The sequence below is a fragment of the Ascaphus truei genome, chromosome 1, assembly GCF_040206685.1.
Source record: "Ascaphus truei isolate aAscTru1 chromosome 1, aAscTru1.hap1, whole genome shotgun sequence".
Taxonomy (NCBI): domain Eukaryota; kingdom Metazoa; phylum Chordata; class Amphibia; order Anura; family Ascaphidae; genus Ascaphus; species Ascaphus truei.
The window spans coordinates 547013499-547039225 of NC_134483.1; the positions used below are offsets into that span (position 1 = coordinate 547013499).

The window sequence follows — 25727 nt, forward strand, 5'->3', positions numbered from 1 at the left end:
ATGTGGTTTTCTGCATGAGTTCAGTCTCAACTTTGGGTATTATGACATTCACTCTTCACACTTTGGGATACCTTTTACACAGCTCAGCAATTAATTTTTCAAGTAGGCAATTTTACCCTCAGCACTTGTTTACTGAAAATTCCCCTGCTTCAGCACAGTCTTGCATCAATTTTCACACTTTTCTGCATATACTCCATTCACAGCTGGAAGTCCTATGCGGTGTGGCAGTGTGAAAGGTTGAGTCCCAGTCTTTATTTAAAGAAGCAGCAGCAGCATCAGAACCTGAGAAGAATGAAAGAGACTTTTGCTGTTCTCTGAACCTTCTTTTTATTAGGGATTCCACATTTAGGTGTACAACAACCAGTTCGCCCAGCGTGATGCCTCCAGCCACAGAATAGCCAGAAATATCTGCATTAGAAAGTTTGCATCCTTTCACTGAAGTTCCACAGACATCCTCATATCACATAACAGCAATAAGGAGTGCAGAAAGAGACAACCTCATATCACATAGCAGCAACAAGGAGTGCAGCAGAGCCCCAGGGAAAGAAACCACCTCCCTTTTATTACTGATTAATTAGGACAAAACCAAATTAGGTAAACCACACAGGGGAGTTGTCTCCCAAAACTTACACAATTAGCAAACATAATACACTTCACACAACATACAATTTTCTATAGCAAGCCCAAAATAAACAACAGTACCTTTTACAAACATCCCATGCATGTTTTTACTCTGCAAAATAAATGACATTCAGTATCACTTACTTTGATTCCTCCCCCTCCATACCATGGTATAATCCACCCTGAATGGTATGCAGGAAGGAAACGCCCTTTTCCTTTATAACAGAGACTGCCCGTGTAACATCAAACTGTGTTTAACTCCAACCAGACCTGTATTGTACTGACTGACCTCAGGACACCACATTAAAGGTTAGTAAAGTTTCAGATAAAGAGAACAAAAAAAAGATCGCTGGGCCCAGCAAAAAAAGACAGAAACAGAAAGAAAGAAAGATAAAGTAGTGCACTTGATGCCAGAAAGCAAATATGCATTTAACTTCTACAAAAGAGCAAGCAGCCCTGTCACATATCCTCCACTTTAAGAGGAAAACAGTCAGGATTTTTCTCCAACATACTTTTGAAAGAGACAGGGGTGCTGCAATTTTACTCTCCTATACTGAGAAATAGGGAACCTCCACCCTCCCACTCTAGAGATTCCATGTCCAGGCCCTCTATAAGACAGAGCCACAATTACTGTAGTCAAATCTAAATACATTAAAGTTCCTGAACATCAATCTTGCTATTTCTCAGCACCTTCCTTCCTAGTTATTTCAGCCCCATATTGGGATAAATGATCTGCATTATGATGCTGACTTCCAGGTCGGTATGATACCGTAAATTTAAATGGTTGCAGGGCTAGATACCATCGGGCAACCCGGGCATTTTTACATTGCATATTGTTTAGCCACGTAAGGGCATGATGATCGGTGACTAGTAAAAATTGTTCCCCCGCATTCAGGTAACACCTCAATGCTTCCAATGCCCACTTAATCGCAAGACATTCCTTCTCAACCATGGCATATCTGGTTTCTCTAGGATATAGCTTACAGCTTATATACAAAACAGGGTGTTCCACTCCTTCAACTTCCTGGCTAAGTACTTCCCCTAGCCCCACCTCTGAAGCATCACAGTGTACAATAAATGGTAACTTGAAGTCTGGACTTTTCAACACTGGTTCACAGCATAAAATATCCTTCAACTGGTTAAATGCAGCATTACACTCTGGAGTCCAGGTCACCAAATTTTGCTCCTTATTCTTGGTTAAATTGGTCAGCGAGGCTGCTATGGAGGAAAAGTTAGGGATAAACCTTCGGTAATATCCTACCAATCCAAGAAAGGATCTTACCTCCTTTTTGGTTCTAGGTATCGCTGCTTCCCGAATAGCATTCACTTTGCTATTCTCCGGTCGCACCTCTCCATTTCCTAACATGTATCCCAAATATCTAGTTTGTGTGAAACCCAGGGCACATTTCTTTGGGTTTATGGTTAACCCAGCCTCTGCAATAAAATTAACCACTTCCTCTAGATATTTTAAGTGACTCTCCCTCAAATTTTCATTAGCCAGATCCTGCATCCGGATAATCTTTTCCCTCATCTGGGTAATATATCCTATGGTATTATCCCTCAAAGGATCCTGCTGCACCTAGGAATCCTTGATTAATGCTAGCAGACCCCGGGGTTGCCTTCCATAAAGTAACTCAAACGGGGAAAATCCTGTTGAGGCTTGAGCAACTTCCCTGAATGATAACAATAAATAAGGCAACCACTGGTCCCATTTGTTAGGCTGCTCACCTACCACCTTTCTAATCATCCTTTTTAGTGTCCCGTTTAGCCTCTCTACTAAACCATCAGTTTGGGGATGATATGGGGATGTACGTAGGGTCTGGATTCCCAACAACTGATACATCTCTTTCATTAAATTTGACATGAAATTTGACCTCTGATCCGTGAGAATTTCATGAGGGATTCCTACCCTTGCAAATACTTGAATAAGAGTATTCGCTACATTCTTAGCAGTAACACTGGGCAAGGGAATTGCTTCTGGATACCTGGTGGCGTAATCACATTGTACCAGTATATACTGATTACCTTTAGAACTTTTTTGTAAAGGACCCACCACATCCATGGCCACCCGGTCAAAAGCTTCCCCAACTACAGGTATACTGTAGGGATCAATTTCCCCCGATCCATGAGGTTTACTGGGGCCACCTGTTGGCATATAGGACAAGAGGCACAATATTCTCCCACGTCCTTATGTACATTAGGCCAAAAGAAATGCATTAATATTCTACATAAGGTCTTGTCTCTGCCCATATGACCCCCCATGGGAACATCATGAGTTCTCAAGGAGTTAATCTCAGTAATAGCAAAACCATTATATTTAATATTCAAGGACTCCATTTCCACAGGCTCAGTACCACAAAATTGGCATAAAGCAGATGTGGTGCCTATATTTAAAAAGGGAGCTAGATCACACCCGGGGAATTACAGACCTGTAAGCCTGACTTCAATAGTAGGGAAACTACTTGAAGGTTTAATACGGGATAATATTCAGGAATACCTAATGGAAAACAAAATTATTAGTAATAGTCAGCATGGATTTATGAAGGATAGATCTTGCCAAACTAACCGTATTTGTTTCTTTGAGGAGGTAAGTAGGAATTTAGACCAGGGTAATGCAGTTGATGTGGTCTACTTAGATTTTGCAAAGGCTTTTGATACGGTTTCACATAAGAGGTTGGTGTACAAAATAAAGAAAATTGGACTCAGTAATAATATATGCACCTGGATTGAAAACTGGTTAAAGGACAGACAACAGAGGGTTGTCATAAATGGAACTTTTTCAGGTTGGGCTAAAGTCGTGAGTGGAGTACCTCAAGGATCGGTACTGGGACCCCTGCTTTTTAACTTGTTTATTAATGACCTTGAGTTTGGGATCGAGAGCAAAGTCTCCATCTTTGCTGATGATACTAAATTGTGTAAGGTAATAGAATCAGAGCAGGAGGTAATTTCTCTTCAGAAGGACTTGGAGAGACTGGAAACGTGGGCAGGTAAATGGCAAATGAGGTTTAATACAGATAAATGTAAGGTTATTCATTTGGGATACAAGAATAAAAAGGCGACTTACAAATTAAATCGAGATAAATTGGGGGAATCCATGATGGAGAAGGATTTAGGAGTGCTTGTAGACAGCAGGCTTAGCAATAGTGCCCAATGTCATGCAGTAGCTGCAAAGGCAAACAAGATCTTATCTTGCATCAAACGGGCAATGGATGGACGGGAAGTAAACATAATTATGCCCCTTTACAAAGCATTAGTAACACCTTGAATATGGAGTACAATTTTGGGCACCAATCCTAAGAAAAGACATTATGGAACTAGAGAGAGTGCAGAGAAGAGCCACCAAATTAATAAAGGGGATGGACATTCTAACTTATGAGGAGAGGCAAGCTAAATTAGATTTATTTACATTAGAAAAGAGGCGTCTAAGAGGGGATATGATAACTATATACAAATATATTCGGGGACCATACAAGGTGCTTTCAAAAGAACTATTCATCCCAAGGGCAGTACAAAGGACTCGGGCCATCCCTTAAGGTTAGAGGAAAGGAAATTTCACCAGCAACAAAGGAAAGGGTTCTTTACAATAAGGGCAGTTAAAATATGGAATTCATTACCCATGGCGACTGTGATGGCAGATACAATAGATTTGTTCAAAAAAAGTTTGGACATCATTTTAAATGGGAAAGGTATACAGGGATATACCAAATAAGTATACATGGGAAGGATGTTGATCCAGGGATTAATCCGATTGCCAATTCTGGGAGTCAGGAAGGAATTTATTTTTCCCCTTAATACGGTTTTATGTTTGCCTTCCTCTGGATCAATAAGTAAGTATAGATATAGAATAAAGTATCTGTTGTCTAAATTTAGCATAGGTTGAACTTGATGGACGTACGTCTTTTTTCAACCTCATCTACTATGTAACTATGTGCCAACCGCAGAATCTCCTTCCGAAATACTTTTGGCACCATGACCTGCTCCACCTGTAAAGAAGACTGAGGATCCTTGCGGACCCTGGTTAATACACCCTGCCATAATATATATGATGATATAGGCCCAAACTCGCTCATCTCTTCAGTCTGGGATACCACCTACTGAAAAAAAGGGTTTAGTGAGCTGTCCTGCTGTTGCGCCTCTACAATATCCTTGCCCCAAACATTATTGACCTTGTCCAAGTCCTGCACCCCTAATTCTCTAGGACCGAGTGCTTTGTCCTTTCATTTTTGCCTACGGGATTTCCTGTCTCTCCCTTCTTCACCAAAGATCTCTGGGTGAAAAGGAAAAAGCCCCTCCAAAGAAGTTCTCAAGGACATGTCCTTCTCCTTTTCAGCCTGCTTCTTCGCTTGGGCCCTTGTGGTAACTGCTGAACAGTGTGTCAATAGTCCTAACAGACCTGGAAAGTCCCGCCCCAGAATCACCATATAGGGCATATTTTCTACTACTCCTGCCTGTTCTACATGTGTAATGGTACCCACGGTGATAGGCAGCGGAATGATTGGACACCGCTTATAATGTCCATGGACACATTGTATGTCCAGAGAGCCCACTGGTATCCCTTTGGAAAAGTGTCCTTTCTTTACCAAAGTACTTTCACTCCCAGTGTCTATGAGGGCCTTCACCATGTTCCCCCTGATGGTCACTTCCTTAATGAATCCACCAGCATTAGTGATCATAGTACTTGGCCCATTCTTCCCTTGTCGGCAATATCTGGCTACACTGGCGACACACTTTATTCGAGCTTGGCTAGTCCCACGAATTCGGGTATACCCGGGTGTATTGAGGTTTGTGACTGTTTTCTGCCCGAGTACATTGAGTTATTTTCCAAGCAGGGATTGAAGCATTTTATTCCCGCTGGCTGCAATACTGCACAGTATATATATATAAACTGCATTACAATTCATGAATTTATGCCATCTGGTAGACACGCGAAGCATTGCAGCCTATTAAATCCTAATCATTATCATTTAACAGATCAGCCGCCCATCAGCCAGGCATGAACCCAGGCTGGGAAGGCAAATGCAACGGGGCTTGTCAGAGGTTAGGAGTGGCGCATTCCAGGTATCTGCCAGGTACATACCGGGTATTTGCTCGAATAAAGTGTGTCGGTGCAGTATGTGTCCTGGTTTCTTACAGAGATGGCATACCCGTGTATCCTGTATAAGTGAGCTCCGACCTGCCCCCTGTCTAAATGAAGATTCCCGTATGGTGCATGTGCTGAGCGGGGAGGAGATCTTACCACTGGTCTTCTCTCACGTTCCTGATGAGCTGCCAAATAGTCCTCAGCCAGGTCTATAGCTTAATCCCCAGTTTTGCGTCGATGTTCCTGCACCCACAGTCGCACACCTGGTGGCAGAATTTCCAGGAACTGCTCAAGGACAAATAGCTCCAAAATTTCCTCTTTTGTCTTCTCGGTCGGCTTAATCCACTTATTCATAAGGTCCATCAATTTGGTATAAGTCTCCCGCAGTCCATCTGAATGATTATAGCAGAGGTTGCGGAATCTTTGCCTGAACGTCTCCAGGTTGATGTTATATCGCCTGTAAATGGCCTCTTTCACCATCTCGTAGTCTTCGGCATCCCCTGGACTTAGAGCACTGTAGGTCATCAGAGCCTTCCCGGTCAGTGTGGGCACTAGCCTCATTACCCATTGTGATCTTGGCCACTGACTGGCTCTGGCCACCCTCTCAAACATGACGAGAAAAGCTTCAATGTCATCCTCAGGGCTCAGTTTATTTAAGCGGATCTCTTTGAGGATGATTGGCTCAGGTGCCGGTGTTATGGTTCCTGCTTGAAGGAGCTTCATCAAGTCCGTCATCTGCTGCGTCTGTCGCTGCTGCATATCATCCATCCGTTTCTCCTGTTGCTTTACTTGTTTGGCCCATCGCTGCTCCTGTTCCTCACGGTGGTTCTCTAGTTCCCTGTGCCATCTCTCTTCCATCTCCTGCCATCTCTCTTCCATCTCCTGTCGCCACTGCTCTTGTTTCTCTTCCATCTCCTCTCACTGCTGCTCTTGTTCTGCCTGTTGGACCACCAGCCACTTCAGAAGGTCCTTTCCTTCCGCTCCTGTCTTAACTGCTTCCACTGTATGGGTCTTGGGCTTGGCTCCAACGTCCCCAGTGTCCTCAGTGGCCTCCAATCCCTTGTCATCCTACATAATTACCTCCACACCCGGCACCAATCTCCTATGCTCGATCAGCCCTTGTCTGGTCAGGACACCTGGATACCTTTGTCTGTTAGGGCGAGCTGCTACTTTCCTTTGGGTCCTTTTCATCGGGGACCATAGGGTTTAGATGTTGGGTACAGCATCAATTATCCCAACTCTGCCACCATATGTGAAAGGTTGAGTCCCAGCCTTTATTTAAAGAAGCAGCAGCATCAGACCCTGAGAAGAATGAAAGAGGCTTTTGCTGTTTCTGAACCTTCTTTTTATTAGGGATTCCACATTTAGGTGTACAACAACCAGTTCTCCCAGCGTGATATCTCCAGCCACAGAATAGCCAGCAATATCTGCATTAGAAAGTTTGCATCCTTTCACTGAAGTTCCACAGACATCCTCATATCACATAACAGCAATAAGGAGTGCAGAAAGACAACCTCATATCACATAGCAGCAACAAGGAGTGCAGCAGAACCCCAGGGAAAGAAACCCCCTCCCTTTTATTACTGGTTAATTAGGACAAAACCAAATTAGGTAAACCACACAGGGGTGTTGTCTCACAAAACTTACACAATTAGCAAACATAATACACTTCACACAACATACAATTTTCTATAGCAAGCCCAAAATAAACAACAGTACCTTTTACAAACATCCCATGCATGTTTTTGCTCTGCAAAATAAACGACATTCAGTATCACTTGCTTTGATTCCTCCCCCTTCATACCATGGTATAATCCACCCTGAATGGTATGCAGGAAGGAAACGCCCTTTTCCTTTATAACAGAGACTGCCCATGGCTGTGTAACATCATACTGTGTTTAACTCCAACCAGACCTGTATTGTACTGACTGACCTCAGGACACCACATTAAAGGTTAATAAAGTTTCAGATAAAGGAAACAAAATAAAGATCTCTGGGCCCAGAAAAAAAAGACAAAAATAGAAAGAAAGAAAGATAAAGTAGTGCACTTGATGCCAGAAAGCAAACATGCATTTAACTTCTACAAAAGTGCAAGCAGCTCTGTCACAGGCAGCATTTACTTGCAGATTCAGTACCGCTCGTGGGTCACCATCTGTATTCACTGCTTCAGCTAAATATTTGAAAACAACAAACGCCTATCCCTTTTAAGGGCTAACTCACTTCTTGAACCCTAACTACGGCTGGAAGGCAAACCCCCTATTTCAATGACCATATTACACTTTATTGTGGTAGGCAAATAAGGTTTACCTGCTTCAGCAGTCTCTCTCTCTCTCCTCTTGGGATTGGGGAAAAGAGTCCATCTGTGGTTTTGTAAGTTTCAGTGCAGTGTAGATTTCCTTCCTGGGTGTGTGTCTAACTCTGGTCTCTGCTGCATGAGATTTTTTTGTTTATGTTGCTCAGACTGTTTGTAGGCAAAAAGCACAAAAAGAAATTCACAGCCTTCTAACTTCAAGAACCACCTCTCATCCCACTTCTTACACCATATGTAGGCGGACGCTCACAGAGGTATGCAAGGGAGACTGGTTATGGTGAAATTAAATAAGGCTTTTATTGCGCCTGTTTCCTTAACTTTAGGAAACCATCCAAACAAGGGGTAAACAAAGCTTCAATTCACTTGGGAGTATTTCTAGTGAAATCCTATGCAGTCCTTTAGATAAGCATGTCTCTCAGCCCCCAGACATATATCATGAAATGAACAGATATAAAAAAAAGTCTTATAAATGAAAGTCTTATCTGTTCCTTGTGGTTTGGAGGGAAAATCTTCTCTGTCCCTGGTTGCTACCTTTTCCTCAGGGTTTGTCAGCATTCAGGTTTAGAAGCTTCCCCTGTGTCTTGCAAGCAGCCTCTTCTGGTAGACTCAAGACGTCTGTCCCCATGTCAGTCTCACAAGTTGTGAGAGTCAGGGACAATCTCCCTTCCTGTCTCAAAAGACAGGCTTTTCTAAGCAATCTAATCAGGCAGGTGGTGTTTGTTAATTGACTACCAGCTGTTAACCACCACACTGCTGGATTCAAGGCACATTACCTGAACAGGGATAACTCCCCTGTTACAGTCCCCGGCAGCTTATCATCACTAAAAGCCGTTGACAAGATGTATGATTTGCACCTCTTAACAAATCGAGGTACAGAACTGAGACTTCGGGAGCGGGACTTTAATAGGGGATACTGGAGGGCAGCAAGAAGTATTGAAATGTGTGTAAAATATTTTGGGGTAACATTGGTTGTCCCATAATATTACCCGCAAATCGCGTCTGATTTGCGGTATGTGTCACGGGAGACCAGGCAGTTTACAACTTTTTACCAGGATCATAAATTTAGTAAAACAAGATAATTAAATAAATTGGAGTTTATTCACTTAAAATAGGCATACAGCCGCGGTTCCCTTTTAACCTCCTACACACCCGTAAAAATTCGGGGATGTTCTCCGTTTGTCACGGAGTTTCCCATGCGTCAGCCGCATTGACCAGACAGCGCTAATGGCACTTAACATTGAAAGCGCCCGCAGCGCCCAAAACGGCCGAAAACAGCCCGCATCTGCCCGCGATTATAAAAATCACGGGGAAACGGCCGCAGGAGGTTAAAAGCGGCCGCCACTGTATACACAATGGAACACAAACTACATAAGAAACACACACTTTCTTGGGCCTGGGGCAAAAAACTTGACTTTCCTAGCTGCATTGAACGTAAAACAAGGGTCTTTAGTTGACCAGGACTTTGCCCGAAATATCCTGGAACTCAAATTGGCATGAAGTTCCTGACGCCACCTCTTTCTTTCCTCTGGAGAACTTGAAATCAATTCAATGGGAGTTAGCTCCAAATGTCCTGGAACTAAATTTGGCTTGCAATCCTAGCCGCGACCGCTACAGTACGTTCGTTTTTTAGAACTTTGCTGAAAAAATCTGGACTTAGAAAATATTTCGACTTGACATTTCTGAAGCGGTCTCTTGCTATTTCTCCGAGAGCATCTTTTGGTACATTCAAATTTGCCGCTTATTTTATGGCGCTTAGAATCTGATGACCAGATTGGCTGAAATACTATAAGAATCCCTCAGCCAATCAGAGCGCTGCCAGTCTACTGAATGGTTAAAAGCTCACTCCATAGCATCTCCCACTCTCAGTGGAACTTGCTTGCTTGCAGTAAGATTGTGACAAATCTAATACAGAGTGCTTTTCCTGGTAAAGTACAGGTTAATAAAAGCTTCATACAAACTAAGGGGGAGGGAAGGGAAAAGGGGATGGGGGTGGGAGGAACCTCGCTACTGCCCGTGACTTGGGTGCTACGACCAGGGGAAATAGGCAACAAAACACAAGGAGAGAAAGAAACCCCAATAATGGGAGCACTCGGCTGGCCAATGATACCGATGTAAGAGATTATAAATGTGCTAATCTGGACCACAGGAGTTTGATGAATACCAAGTGTGAGGGAAATCTTTACCGGGCACAAGTCGTTGTCTGCTAAAACATTAGGGCAGATTATCACGCTGCCCTCTTGTTAGACTCGCAGCACTGGTCTATTATAGTTGTTTGTGTATACTGCCTGAGACAGTTGGTTATTGATAAGCAGCACTATACCATATAGCTCATATTGTTGATGCAGAGAGGACTTTGGGAATAAGTTATTGGCTTACACACCTTGGAAGTGATTACTCACTTGCTATATTGTTGGATCTACAGTACTGGATGCATGTGTAACATTATATATGATTATGCTTTAACAACATGACACACTCTCTGAATTTTTGGTACACACTTACCTTTACTATCAGAGTATATCCAGATAGCCTATATCTGCATTAAGACGCATTGTTCCATTAGCTGACCCCCATTGCATTTTAATTTGCCGCTTGATTAGGATAAATTATTTATATAGGACCATTATTTTATTTGAGGCAATCTCCCAATAAAGTTGTTTTTAATCTAATACTCACCATACATCACTACAGTATATTGTATTCTTTATAAGGTCATTTATAATCTCTTACATCAGTATCATTGGCCAGCCGTGTGCTCCCATTATAGGGGTTTCTTTCTCTCCTTGTGTTTTAATAAAAGCTTCAATCAGACTGAGAACTATGCAACTAATTTTGACAGATTTATTATAAATCATTCTTCCTGGTAATGCACAGGTTATTAAGAATTTAAATTAGTGTTAGGGACCCTTGAGATGTGGTCTGCCGTGTAGTGGCTCAGGGACTTACAACACTTTGGCCAAAATATTAAACTAAAAGACCATTTTATTTAATAGATATCTGTCACGTCAGAGGTAAGCAGCATAAGTATGGGTCATATCAGAGGTAAGCAGTGTGCTTTGGTCCCAGACTCCCATGTAGGGTTCACATCGGAGGTAAGCATTGTGCTGTGGTCTCAGCCTCCCACATATGGATCGCATCAGAGGTAAGCAGCATTCTGAGGTATCAACCTCCAGCATGTGGGTTGCATCGGTGGTAAGCAGCATGCTGTGGTCCCAACATCCCACGTATGGTTCGCGTCAGAGGTAAGCAGCATGCTGTGGTCCCAGCCTCCCACATAGGTATCGCGTCAGAGGTAAGCAGCGTGCTGTAGTCCCAGCCTCCTTTATATGGGTTGCGTCAGAGGTAAGTAGCATAATGTGGTCCTAGCCTCCCATTTAGGGCTCACTTCAGAGGTAAGCAGCATGCTGTTGTCCCAGCTGTCATGAGAGAACTAAACTTATATATAATAACTGGGCCAGATTGAACAAGATTAGGATATAGTAAACTGAATGAGTTTATTTCTTATGAGCAGAACAGACAATACATCAAGCAATCAACATTACAGAAATATTAACGCTTACTGGGGTTGGATAATGAGATATTCAGTCGAATAGCAACTCATTAGTTGTTACAGTCATGACAAGCACAGGAATAAGGGGGGCAAGCAATTATATAGATGCAGGACCCATTTCCTAACATGGCAGTTCAGTTATTGGTGAACAATTACCTTGTCCCAATCACAGGCTGACAGGTAATGCGAGAAGCAGGGTTTACCGAGCCCCTCATTAGTATACCCCTCCCATGGGTCTACTTGGCCAGCCTATTTATAAAAAAATATGACAAGAGCCCTGGGTGCCATTATGTCTAGTAAAATGGTTATTGGGGCAGGAACCTTTCCTGTAGGGGTGTTACATTTAACAGGTCACAATGGTTAGTATTCATCTGTGATGTCTGCTGCATATGCAATGAGGTTGAGTCACCTCCATTGATGTACAGGTTTTCCTAACCTCTGGCTAACTTCTCCACAGGGGACCAGAGGAGTAACGTACATCACAAAGCTTTTCAAGTATCTTCCTTTGATTGTACAATTACATATCAAATCTGCCATCTGACAAGCTTTTGTCCTATGTCCAAACTTATAGGAGAAACAGAGATAAAGCATAAACTATATTTCCCATGTAGTAAATCAGATTGACGATATGTATACGTCATGTGTTATGGCATAGTAAAACATATCCAAATTTCACCTTTCTAGCATAAACACATATACGGAGATATGATTCTATGGGGTTTACATTATAACAAATACACGGTTAACCCCTATCTCCACAATGACTCACCGCGATAACATATGGCCTCATTAACACATCAGAGGGCTCATGTAACTCGCACTGCCTTTCTGAATAAAAATATGGCATAAACTATTACATGGTGAAATTATACTTTCTATTAGTATGAAGGGGTTAACAATCCCTGGGCCGCATGCTAAAGGTCGGATTTTACTTGTGTCCAAATATCACCTTTCCAGCATGTATACAGCCAAAGTTATAATGTTTACACTGTATCCATTGTCAGGGATACAATCCGATTCTCCCCATCTCTCCAGGTTAATACATAGCACCATCACTTTCAATGGGGCTGAGGGATTTTGAACCGTTATGACAGGATTTATACATATATAGTAATTACCACACAGACTGCCGGAGCCATACCCTGGAACAAAACAGATGGGTGAGGGGGATGCAGATCAACAGATCCCATTAACCTCTCATATCCCGATCATGATAACAGGATATATACAATAACACACAGTACTGCTGGGGAAATACATCTAAGACCTGGGACAATTCTGCTGAAGCAGGGGAATGCAGATCAACATATACACAGATACCATTAACCCCTCATATCCCAATCATGACACCAGCCTCCCCTGTTTGGGTCACGTCAGAGGTAATCAGCATGCTTTGGTACCAGCCTCCCATGTAGGGGTTGCGTCAGAGGTAAACAGTGTGCTGTGGTCCAACCCTCCCGCGTATGGGTTGCGTCAGAGGTAAGCAGCATACGTATTGGTCACGTCGGAGGTAAGCAGTGTGCTTTGGTCCCGGCCTCCCATGTAAGGGTCACATTGGAGGTAAGCAGCATGCTGTTGTCCCAGCCTCCAACATAGTGGTCTTATCAGGGGTAAGCAGTGAGCTTTGGTCCCAGCCTCCCATGTAGGGGTCACATCAGGGGTAAGCAGTGTGCTTTGGTCCCAGCCTCCCATGTCTGGGTCGCGTCAGCAGTAAACAGTGTGCTTTGGTTCCAGCCTCCCATGTAGGGCTTGCGTCAATGGTAAGCAGCGTGCTTTGGTCCCAGCTTCCAACGTAGGGGTCGCATCGGAGATAAGCAGTGTGCTGTGGTCCCAGCCTTCCACGTGTGGGTCACGTCAGATGTAAGCAGCATGCTGTGGTCCCAACCTCCCACATATGGTTTGCGTCAGAGGTAAGCAGTGTGCTGTGGTCCAAGCCTCCAACGTGTCACGCTGCCTCTGTCACCCCAAAAATACAAACATACATGCAAAATGTTTCATCAAATTACTTATTATCTAATTAGAGTGCAAGTTGTGAGAATATTTGCGACTTTCACAATCCACATGAACATGAGATTCTTTGCTGCACAGATATGCATGAAGTAGAAGTCCATGTTCACTAAGCGGTGCTAAACCATAATGCATCATTCAGCTCATTCAAATAGTTACTTAGTGCTGATAGCTACTGTATGTATTGTACTTTGGGCCTCATGCAGTAAGCGTTGATAAGGGAAATATGGCCATGTTATAGCCAAAATTGGGTTTGAGATTCAGTAAGCGCCGATAAGTGCTTCATATCGCCAGGTTTCGGAGCCGATAATTTGGTTATGGCCAGTCGCCTGCCGATAAGCCTGTTTTCGACACTGATCGCCACTTTTTTAAATCGGCTGGATTCAACAAAAAAAAACAGCTTATCGGGGCTGATCGGCACTACGAAATTGAGATGTTATGGCCGATTTCTCCCGCCAACTAAAGTTGGCAGTTTGGACGGGAGAACGATCGCTAAGGCTGCCGGAACGGCACTTAGAAAAAAAACATCTTCTGTACATCAATGGAAGTCAATGGAGCGGGGACGTATAACAGTATAGTACTGTTTACGTTTCATTGCTCACAATACAAGGGGGATTTGCATTACAGTGTGGGGGCATTCCCTGCATTGTGTCACAGCTGATGTGTCTTATTTGCATAACATTCGACTTTTACATGTTTGCAGCATTTGCGGGTCACATTACTCATCATGTGATGATGTGGCAAGGGAAAATACTATACTACACTCTTAAAGGAGAACCTCACATCATATCACACATTTTACTCAACTCAGCGACAATTATTTACATGATGTCACACATGTCACACATGTCACTCATACACAGTATATTCATCTTCCTTTACATTACACAATGCTTGTAATGTGACACGCATCTTTAAACGTTCATGTACATCTGTCTTCTCATGTTTACATATACTTTTGGGTCCTCCCTATTTTCATGACGTCACTTATTGGACGCTCAATCACATTGCATGTTTACATTGTAACCGTTGCATTACAAGCACTTCAACCTAACTTATACACACATGTACAGTAATTCAGCATTGGGACACCTTGTAAACTCATTCTATACCAACTATCCTCCTTACACAAATGCATGCATATGCACACGACTATTCATTGTTGCCAACATGTCACAATAACATGGATAATTACACATGTTACACAAAACTTTTCCCACGTCAATCTCAGCCTTTTTGTCTCATTACATGACTGACTCTTGCGTTCACAAGTGTTACATGCATTGCACATGCAACTATTTATTTGCAAGCAATCTTTGTACAAAGCTTCACGTCACATCATTGCCAAATATCATCATTCCCTGCAGAATACACACAACAAATACTTAGAACAACAAGTGCACACAGCTTGCCACAGAAGTACTTTATTATGTTAATGTAACACCTTGCATTTTACTATGTCACCTGACATCATCACATACCTATTTAAAGGACGCACATTACCTGCTCATTCACAGCTACTCATTTCAAAATGTTGCGAATGTTTAGGAGACGGAGGAACATTCTTTTCTATGACATGCTTGATGATGAAGACAATCATATAGGGCAAGGGAGGGACACACCGAGGGACAGTGACAGTGACGCGGATACGACAGGGACAGGGAGAGGGACAGGCCGAGGGACAGGTAGAGGGACAGGAGATCAGAGGAGAAGACAGAGGAGACAACTTGTGCCTCGTCCGCGTCTGTACAGGGAGAGAACCCTGTTAGATGGGATGAGTGAGGAGGAGATTGTAAGTCGCTATCGTTTGAGTTCAGCAGCAATCTTAGCTCTTTATGAGGAGATAAGGGGGGATTTAGATTTTTTCACAGCCAGAGGTCGTGCAGTCCCTGGGCTTGTTAAAATGCTGTGCTCATTACATTATCTTGCTTCCGCGTCATACCAGACAACTGTGGGCATAGTGGGCGGGGTCTCGCAATCTACATTCTCGCGGGCCTTGACCCAGTTTCTCTATGCACTCAATAGATGCGCTAGGAATTATATTCATTTTCCTACAGAGGCGACAGAGTGGCTGGAAGTCAGGACTGGCTTTTATAATATAGCAGGGATACCATGTGTGCTGGGTGCAATCGATTGCACACATGTTGCTTTGATTGCACCTAGTCAGAGTGAGCATGTGTACCGCAATCGGAAGCACTACCATTCACTCAATGTACAGGTGGTATGTGATGCCACGATGAGGATAATGCATGTGGTACCCAAGTTCCCTGGTTCCAGTCACGATTCCTCTATCCTGAGGAACTCTTCAGTCTTCCATGCGTTCGAAGAGGGACATTTTGAACCTGGTTGGCTGCTGGGTGAGTACATATTTACATGTTCTAACACAAAACACATGTTGATTTAGGAATGTTGGCATTGTACAATTTGATCACTAATGTCAGCTTATGTGTGCTCCATTCATTATAGGTGACTCAGGATACGGAATTAGGCCGTGGCTCTTGACTCCGGTGCTAAACCCTCAAACTGAAGCAGAGGACAGGTACAATGCAGCCCATATATCTACAAGATCTGTTATAGAGAGGACATTTGGCCTACTCAAGACCAGGTTTAGGTGTCTGGACAGAACTGGTGGGGCTCTTCTATACAAGCCTCAAAAAGTGTCTGATATTATCCTTGCCTGTTGCATTTTGCACAATGTTGCACTCAGGCACAATGTACAGTCAGACCTAGCTGAGGCTTTGGTAGACGAGCATCCCACCCATGTAGCTGCTGAAAATGAACAAACAGCCAGTGGTGGCCAGACACGACAGAATCTCATCAATTCATTTTTTTCTTGTAAGTACAAACTCATATGTTCCTAGTACTACTTTTATAGTTTAATTATGTTATATTAACAATAATGTTTCTTTATATAACCTTCTGTTAGGACACAGATGAATATGGGTTGCACACCTTTCTTTTCTCTGCTGTGTGCACAAAGGGATGTGGCACCGGTATGTTATTGTTGCACAGGTTATATAATCCCTCTTCAATTGTACTTTAGTTGTGTGTATGTGAATACAACTTGGGTAACAAAGCAATAATATTTTAGCATTGTGTTATTCCTTATGCTAAGACAAAACACATATTATGCCCATAATCATTCATGCTTCTAGTATGCTTACATACAATGTTATTGGTGCAGTGTAACATGTACATCCAGATGATGTGTACACCAGGCAGATTTACATTTTGAATGTCATGAAATATACATGGTGTTGTACATTTAACACCAAATACACACTTTGCTGTGTTGTTTACGGTACTGAAGATGGCATGTCAATGTTTGCAATTTATATATTGTTCCTTTGCATTATAGGTATATCTCCAGTATGACTGATCATGGTATGTATATTTGCTGACATCTCTCATAAGATGTGGCTACCTCAATCTTCCTATAATTATTGGAACTAAAAACCCAACATATTGGTTTAAACACAAATGTTACATATATGTACTTTCTGTATCATGTATATGCATTTAGCTACTCTTGAGCTTTCATGTGCATTGTATTACAAAATGATTACTCACATTTCATCACATTTTATGTATGTTTCCTTATAATTTCCATTAATGTAATATAGAGGTGGTTGGAGAAAAGGGGATAACTGTACTTATTTGTTTACTTACGGGAGCACATTCATCACTAGCATAGACACACTTTTTAAGACAACTGTTTGTGTCTCTATCAATTGGTGTAGGATCCATGTATAACACCGACAAATGATAACACCAGCTTTATTATGGTAGCTTATATCATCATATTGACTATACTATGTATTTCTAAACGATTAATAAACACAGTAAACTATAGTTAGTTAGGTTAATGAAATATACACAGAAACGTACTTCATAACATGATGGTGATGTCATATTCAGAACATCATGCATTGGAGGGGACCATAACATCTGGCCACTAACATTATTTGCTACAGTCCCAAACCATTTTATCTACATACCCATGTAACAAGAGATTTTAAAAATAAATGGCTACTTGGTTGTAAGTGTCCTTTACATTGGGAGAAGGAGTGGCTCACTGAGTAAAGACACACACTGGCACTGATAGTTTGAAGCAGGGGAGTCTGGTTCAATTCCCGGTGTGGGCTCCTTGTGACCTTGGCCAAGTCACTTTATCTCCCTGTGCCTCATGCGGCAAAAAACATTTGTACGTTCCACGGGCCAGGGACCTCAGGCTGAAACATGTGTCTGTAAATCGCTGCGTACAACTAGCAGCCCTATACATGAACATGCTCATATTATTATTATTATTGTTACATAGTTTCGACAGTCATACGTTCCATTACATATTAGAATACACAAATGTGTTAGCAGAGTGGGAATGGTTGTTATATATAAAACACACCATGTCATAAAATGTTAGTAGTCATTAAAGAACACTCAATAAAAATTCATGAGGCACTCTTTTGCAACATCATTATGTTAATTAAGTGCTTATGCAATATAGGCATAAGGGTATCACATTTTTAATTGTTTGTTAATAAGCGCTGCAAGCAATATAAAATTAGTTCCATATGTAGTATAGTAGTCGGTGGCTCCTCCTCACAATCATCTCATATAAAGGTAGACTCTTCTGAAATCATACATTGATCCGATTGTATCTTCCCCGACATCTCTGAAATACAGCAAACACATGATGGTCAAAGATGGCACCTTACTAGATATGCATCCGTGACAACGCGTTACGCAGCTCTATATGATTGTGTAGATACACACGTCAGTCACTTATATGTTAGAAGTAAAACTGTTCATCAGTATGTAATGTTTCTTTAAATTTGTAGCAGGCATAACTATGTATAAGAAGTGAACGTTGCCTGTATACTGAAAGATGTGCGCGCACATCTTTGTGTGCGCACGCACTTCACGCTTGGCTCCACTAACTGTTAGCGCATGCGCAAAACAAAGCGTACGTTGTGCGTTCAATACATGTTGAAAATACCAGTAAACATAACATCTTTATTTCAAATACAATGAAGACGAAACTACATTCGTTCTAAACGAGTACATCTGTATTCTTTTTAAACAGACGTGTTTGGACAGAAAGGACGGCCGATAACACAATGCGCAAATGCAATACATGTGACGTCATGTTAAACCACCGTGAAACGCACGCTAACACTCCTCCCACTCAATTAACATTCGGCTAACGCCCAGTTGACGCCTACAAACACTGAGCCGCACACATGACACACTGCAGTTACCGTTACTATAACAAAACATGACAGCCAATAGGCTTTGAGGCGCGCACGTCGCTTGGGGGCGGGACTTACATCACTAATCCTTTTTAAGGACGCCTTGGCCCATGACAAGGGTCCCACGTCATACGTGGTGGACCCGGTTTTCAATGTTGTAGATGTTGCATGATAACAAAACAGGTATGTGTTAGAGTAATGGTAAAATGTTGCTAATATGTTTAAAGGGATAGGAAAGTACGTATATTTATTCCGTCAGCAATGTGTACTACTTTTTCAGGTCCTACTATATTGTATTAGGAAACAATTTGTTTGTGATCGCTACATGTTATGCAGTCTGCAATGTTACGCTGTATCCACGCATTGAAAGTGAAAATGGTGGTTACAAAAAAAAAAAAAATTTAAACGCAGAGTCAACGCATAACGATTGTTATATTTACCATTCTTCTAGAATTAACTCTTCGCCTGGCTGCAACTGGTCGCTCCAGAAATGCAAGCCATTTTCATCCACGCTTAACCCAACCGCTGAATCCAGTATGGCACATATCTCCTCCAGGATGCGCTCATAGGAATCGCCACTGCTTTCTTCAAATAATTGGTCGGGAGGTAGGTTCATTTCTTCCGGTTCCCATTCCAATGCAATTTCAGCTGAAAGGCTTGGTACATAATCATAGTACTTTTGTTCTTGTACAATGTGGGTTTCAGGAATGGAGGCTGCAGATATTGCAGCACGTATCGATTCAAACGGATCAGTAGTAGCGGATACATTGCTATTGCCATTAGGAATAAATATGCCTTTCACGACAATATAAGTGCCGTCTTTCAGGATAAATTGTTTTTCCGGGGCAATCTTCCAGAAACCATAGGTGTGTTGTAGCTTATCCTGGTCACGTTCAAAAAAGTCATTACTTGATAAAGTGAATCTTATTGAGGAATTAAAATTCCGTGCATGCTTACGGTCTTGGTAATAAGGATATTTTGCTCGAATGAAATCATCGATTTGGCGTGTGCTTGCTTTCTGTCCGCGACTGTTCAAGATGGCTTCACAGATCATGTACTTATACCCTAAAAGGGGATTAATATTGTTAACGAATTCATCAGCCATGTCTGAGTAGCACAAAAGCTGTGTGCAGGTCTGTGTTATTTGCTCATCAAAATGAATGTGCTGAATGGCTAACAAACTCCTGTTTTTCCTTGTCAAGGTCAACAAAAGTAACTACTTTGACTCCTTATTTCAAACGCCAATTGGATTTGTTTGTCTAATTGGGTTAACAGTTGTGGTTCGTGATATGGGACTGTGGGAGAAACATTTCTCCTTCTTTTATCTCGTTTGTGAAAAACATCCCTAGACTGTGAATGCGTTCACATAGTGTTTTTTTGAAAACTAACAAAGACCAGTGTGTGAAAATATTTCTTAGCCAGGCATATCAGTAAAAACACACCTGCAAAAAGAAATGTTTTTTCCCCGCTTACATTTCTGTGTGTATGTGAAAGTCTGGTTAACTCCCTGTCTGCATGAGTTTAAATACGTGTGTATATATATATATATATATATATATATATATATATATATATATAAATATATCTCTTATAAAAATATATATATATTTATATATAATATTTTTTTTTTTTTTATATTGCAGGAGTACACACAACATTGATGGCATTAAGTATACCTTGTATGAAACCTATTTAAATGGTGAGAAACATGATTGAATGAAGTAATAAACATTTGTTTAAGCACAATACTGTTAGAGTCTCATACTTAGGATATTTCTCAAACATTAGGCCTGTATTATTAAAATAGTGTGCTTTCACAAGGAAGCATGAAGTGTATTAGTTTGTGTATACCAGTTTATATAGTACTACACATATATACATATATATATACACATATATACATATATATATACACATATACACATATATACACATATATATACACATATATATACACATATATATACACATATATATACACATATATATACACATATATATACACATATATATACACATATATATATATATACACACTCACACACTCACACTCACACTCACTCAGTGTGTGTGTGTGTGTGTGTGTGTGTGTGTGTGTATATATATTATTATACATTCTGAGATGTTATAGAAACGAACACACAACTGATTAAAGGACAAAATTACAATGGCCAAGCAAGGCAAAGGTAAGTAATAATTTACACATAATCCTGCTGTACACGTACAAGAAAGATGTTTGCACTTACTTAGGTGTTTTAATAATTGCATGTGACTAATATGCATATGCAATTCTTACATCAATTAACACACCCAAATGCAATGTTTTGCTGCAAAGTCAATGGCAGCTTCTCTAAACTTAGCAACTGGCTCCTGGTGGACCATTACTGAACAGACGATTACAACATAAATATTTATAACACAATTAATTATGAGTGTTAACATTTCCAAAACTTCACGTGTACAAGAACATAGTTGAAAGTTTGGAAACAACACAGTCTTCAGCATACATACAATAGTAATTAGATAATCTGAAGTCAACAAAACAAGGCCAAACACATATTTTCTGAATTATAACATTTATTTTTTTTGTTCCTTTTGCGAGCGAGTAACAGGCCTGCTTGTTGTCTCTTGAATTTTCCTTTTTCTTTTGCCACCAACTTTAGGCACAACAGAGCCACTTTGAGTGGCCTCTGGCACTTCACGGGCAGGGCTTGTGGCCAGTGACTGTTCACCTACGGGGCTTGTGGCCAGTGACTCACCTACAGGGCTTGTGGCCAGTGACTCACCTACAGGGCTTGTGGGCAGTGATTCACCTACAGGGCTTTTGGGCAGCGATTCACCTACAGGGCTTTTGGGCAGCGATTCACCTACAGGGCTTTTGGGCAGCGACTCACCTACAGGGCTTTTGGGTAGTGACTGTTCACGGACAGGGCTTGTGCCCAGTGACACATGTGAGCAAGTTGGTAGACACTGCACAAGTGATGGTTGGTCTGTTTCATGTGTGTCTTGTTTTGTTTTTGTCGCCTCCTTTGTAGGTGTCTGCTGCTGAATTTGTACAGATGGCAGCGGTAGGATGTCATCAGGAACCTGCACAGCAATGTCTGCTACTTGACCGGTAACATTTGGGCCTGGTGAATGAATCTCAGATGAATGTGGTGAAAACTGACCTGCATGAACAGATCCTGGCTGGGAGGTGTTGAATTGTGGTACATTAGTCATTCTCCAGTAATTAGCTTGTGTTTGCTGAACAACTAATGCTTCGAATGAGGTGTTGATTTTTTGCAACTGTTTAGGCACTTCAATGAAGACTCTGTGGAGATGTGCCAATTGTGATACTGTTTCTTCCTGCAGTCCAATCATCCTTTCCAGCACTGTCATCATGTCTGAATGGCGACGATTTTCTGCGTCCACTATTTTTCCCTCTGAAGCTACAATTGCATCGTATGTGGAAGTTGATGGACGATTTGGCGGTACAACAGTTTCTATTGGCACCTCTTCATGGTCACAAGATTGTATTTCAGTCTCTTCTGTGGCGTCATCCTCATCATACTCATCATCCTCATCACCATGATGTTCTAAAAAGAAATGTACACATTATTAAATGGCATGTTAATGTATGCTGTGTTACTATGTAATTGTACTGTGTCCTAAGTAACACCTAACATGTTAGCATACGTTTTATAACCTCATTAAAAACTACCTTGACTTACGAATAATGTTTGGACTCAGTATGAAATATGAATGAATGAAAAGTTGCTCTAAACTCAGAAGTCCTACATGATAATTAACATCACTAACACAATACATGTTGCCTTACACTTAATTTTCACTGACACTAAGTAATCCTATTTAAAGAAGATGTGCAAAACAAATAATGCACATGACAACATAACATATAGAAGAGCACATATTATATGGCCAGCAAATGATACACTCACCTTCTAGTAGTGTTGAGCTGGCTGACCCAGGTGAAGACACTTGTTCCATCTCAGGTGACACATGTCCTCCAGGGGCAACTATATATAACAATAACATAAGTTTTACATTTACATGTGTAAATATTGAACAAACACTTATTGTATGTTCTGTATTTATGATTAACTAACAACATCAGTTCCTTAACCGAAAATGTGTGTGAAAGTGAACATAAATAGTTGTAATAACACTGTACATGCCTGTGTACTTAGAATTTTTGAGTTCCCTAACATACAACATACTATGTTTCTGCAGTAATGCGTGAGGATAAATAGATTAAATGAGTACATAAAAATCATATGTTGTGTAGTGATATCAGTATCATAATGTACATAACTATCATGAGATGACCATTCACAATGGTTATCATGAAGGTGGTCATATTGCAAAAAGTGTTGTTTTTGGTAGAGGATATGTGTGGTACATTAATCGAAGATGTGGCACACCTGAATGTGGCTGTGACTCAACAAGACAACACATGCAGTGTGTGATAATGTGTCTTTGATAGTAGTTCAACTATAGATATGAGTGAACTAATGTGTGACGTACGCTTTGATAAGTAATGAGTTGTTGGGGCATTTAGTAGCTAGAGTTAAGCTTTCAAATGAGTGTGATTAACTTCAGTTGTGCTATTCAGGTTGTAAGAAAGGTATTCCCTTCCCCAAAAAGCCTAATCAGCCACACCTTTCAATGACTTGAAACAGGTGCAAATGGTGTGAACTAAGTTGACCGTGAAATGAGGCTGTAATTAGTGTGTGTGCTGAACCCCACCCCCTCTGTTGAAGTGTATGCTGTGATGAGATATTAATTGCAGCTGCTTTAACACAATGGTAGATGAGCTAAGTAGTCATCTGCAGTGTTTAAGTTATGAAAACAATGACATAACATATGATACGTGTGCCTCATTATGCTGTCTGTATATGACATAAAGCAAAAATGGACCTTTTCATAAGCAACTATAGATGTGTTAGTGCCAGTGATGTTTGTAGGCCGTTACATGCAATTTCTTTGATGCATGCTTAAAATAGGCAGTAATGTCATGTTTGTCGGAGTAAAATCAATAAAATACACAATAATATGATACATATTTCTGTTCTGTACCTGTAGCTACTAATAATTTCTCATGAACATGTGTTACACGTGTACTACCCTGTTGTTCCCCATCTTCGCCCACCATCAATTGCTTCCACTGCAGCTATGCATTTTGGGAATTCACATGTAAATGAGCACGCAATGGCACGTGCTATATTAGTTACTGCTTTTAGTAGGACTACTACATATATGTCTATTTTGAGATATATATATACAGAATCAGACATATACATATATAGATGCAGGTATGCTTATATTGTGAAGACAGTATAAAAAGCAGTGTAAATATGCAAAATAACTGTAAGCAACGACACGCCTAGTACAGTAATATTTATCACCTGCTGGAAATTGTGACGGATAAATTCCAATGTCACGGTCACCAGCCAAGCCTTCCACGACGACGGTAAGTAATTTTGGCCGAAGCAGCTCCTCCAATGGAGTCAATATGAGACGTTGTGGTGTGGGCCCACCTCCAGTGCCAGTAGCATGCACGCGTTGGTCTTGTATTTTCTTTTTCAATTTGGACCTAATATCATCAAATCTTTTCCGACAATGATACTTGTCCCTGACACTATTCCCACAGGCATTGACACCAATGACTATTGTGTCCCACATTTCTTTTTTGCTTGCTGCACTTGTCCGCCCTTGAAAAACATATAAAAGATATGAGGTAAATGAATAATAATATAAGCACCAGTTTCCTACACTGCTAGCTGTTCCAAGAGATATCAAACATGCTGTTTTATGTGTAATATGTGCAGCACATGAGCATTCACTACTAAACCTATACATGTAAGCAAGGTTGCATTCATATTGTATGCAGTTCTGGCAAATTGACCGGCTGTGTTTATTTGTCCTTGTAAGGCATGATAAAAAGCTGTGTTTCCACACTAATGAACATAGAAAGATATTGTGTACCCATATTTGCATATGAACAAAACTCAGATGACCTACAGTAGGATCACATGTATTTGAATAATAAATGTAAAGTTACACTTACCTACTAAATGTCCATAGAGACTGTCATAGTGCTCCAGAATGCCAGTGACAAGAGCCCTATTTTCCTGGTCATTGAAGCGAGGATTACGTGGCTTCTCCACACGTTTTTTCCGAGCAGGTTTAGGGTCAGAGCTTGGCTGGTGCTGACTGGACTCTCCTTCTTCCAATGGAAGAGCCTCCAAAAGCTGGCCACCAGCAAGCACGCCACCACCAGACACCCCATCAGCAACTGCGCCACCAGCAGCACTCCCAGCACCAGCACTCCCACTCCTAGCACCAGCACTCCCACTCCTAGCACCAGCACTCACACTCCTAGCACCAGCACTCACACTCCTAGCACCAGCACTCCCAGCACCAGCACTCCCACTCACAGCACCAGCACTCCCACTCACAGCAACAGCACTCCCACTCCCAACAACAGCACTCCCACTCACAGCAACAGCACTCCCACTCCCAGCAACACCACTCGCAGCACCAGCACTCCCACTCCCAACAACAGCACTCCCACTCTCAGCAACACCACTCGGTGCACCAGCAACATCACTCCCCTGAACAGAACGTTCACTCCGACGCGTACTTGCACGAGTAGCACTCCCACTCCCACCAGCATCACTCTTCCCACGCTTTGCGGGCATACTTCCAGCACTCACAAAAAACAGACAAGAAATGTACAGGCAATCACACGACCCACTTCCACATATAAAACAAGACAAAGATGTAAACAAAACAACAAAGGCCAAAACTCACCCAATACACAACAAGTCTCTCAGTCAATATGCAAATGTTCAATCGTCCAGCTCTGTGCGTCTCTCTCTCTCTCACTCCCAACAACACAGAGAATGA

General features: G+C 41.5%; 1 protein-coding gene and 1 long non-coding RNA gene across 2 annotated transcripts in view; both read left to right on the top strand.

Moving 5' to 3' along the window:
* Positions 1 to 25727, top strand: part of LOC142467903 (vomeronasal type-2 receptor 26-like) — a 335755-nt gene that overhangs the window by 204608 nt on the left and 105420 nt on the right. The gene's annotated exons all lie outside the window — the stretch shown is intronic.
* On the top strand, positions 16783 to 20520 carry LOC142472307 (uncharacterized). The gene is made up of 3 exons (XR_012789649.1): positions 16783 to 16953; positions 19270 to 19424; positions 20462 to 20520. It is a non-coding gene; the product is annotated as an uncharacterized LOC142472307 (long non-coding RNA).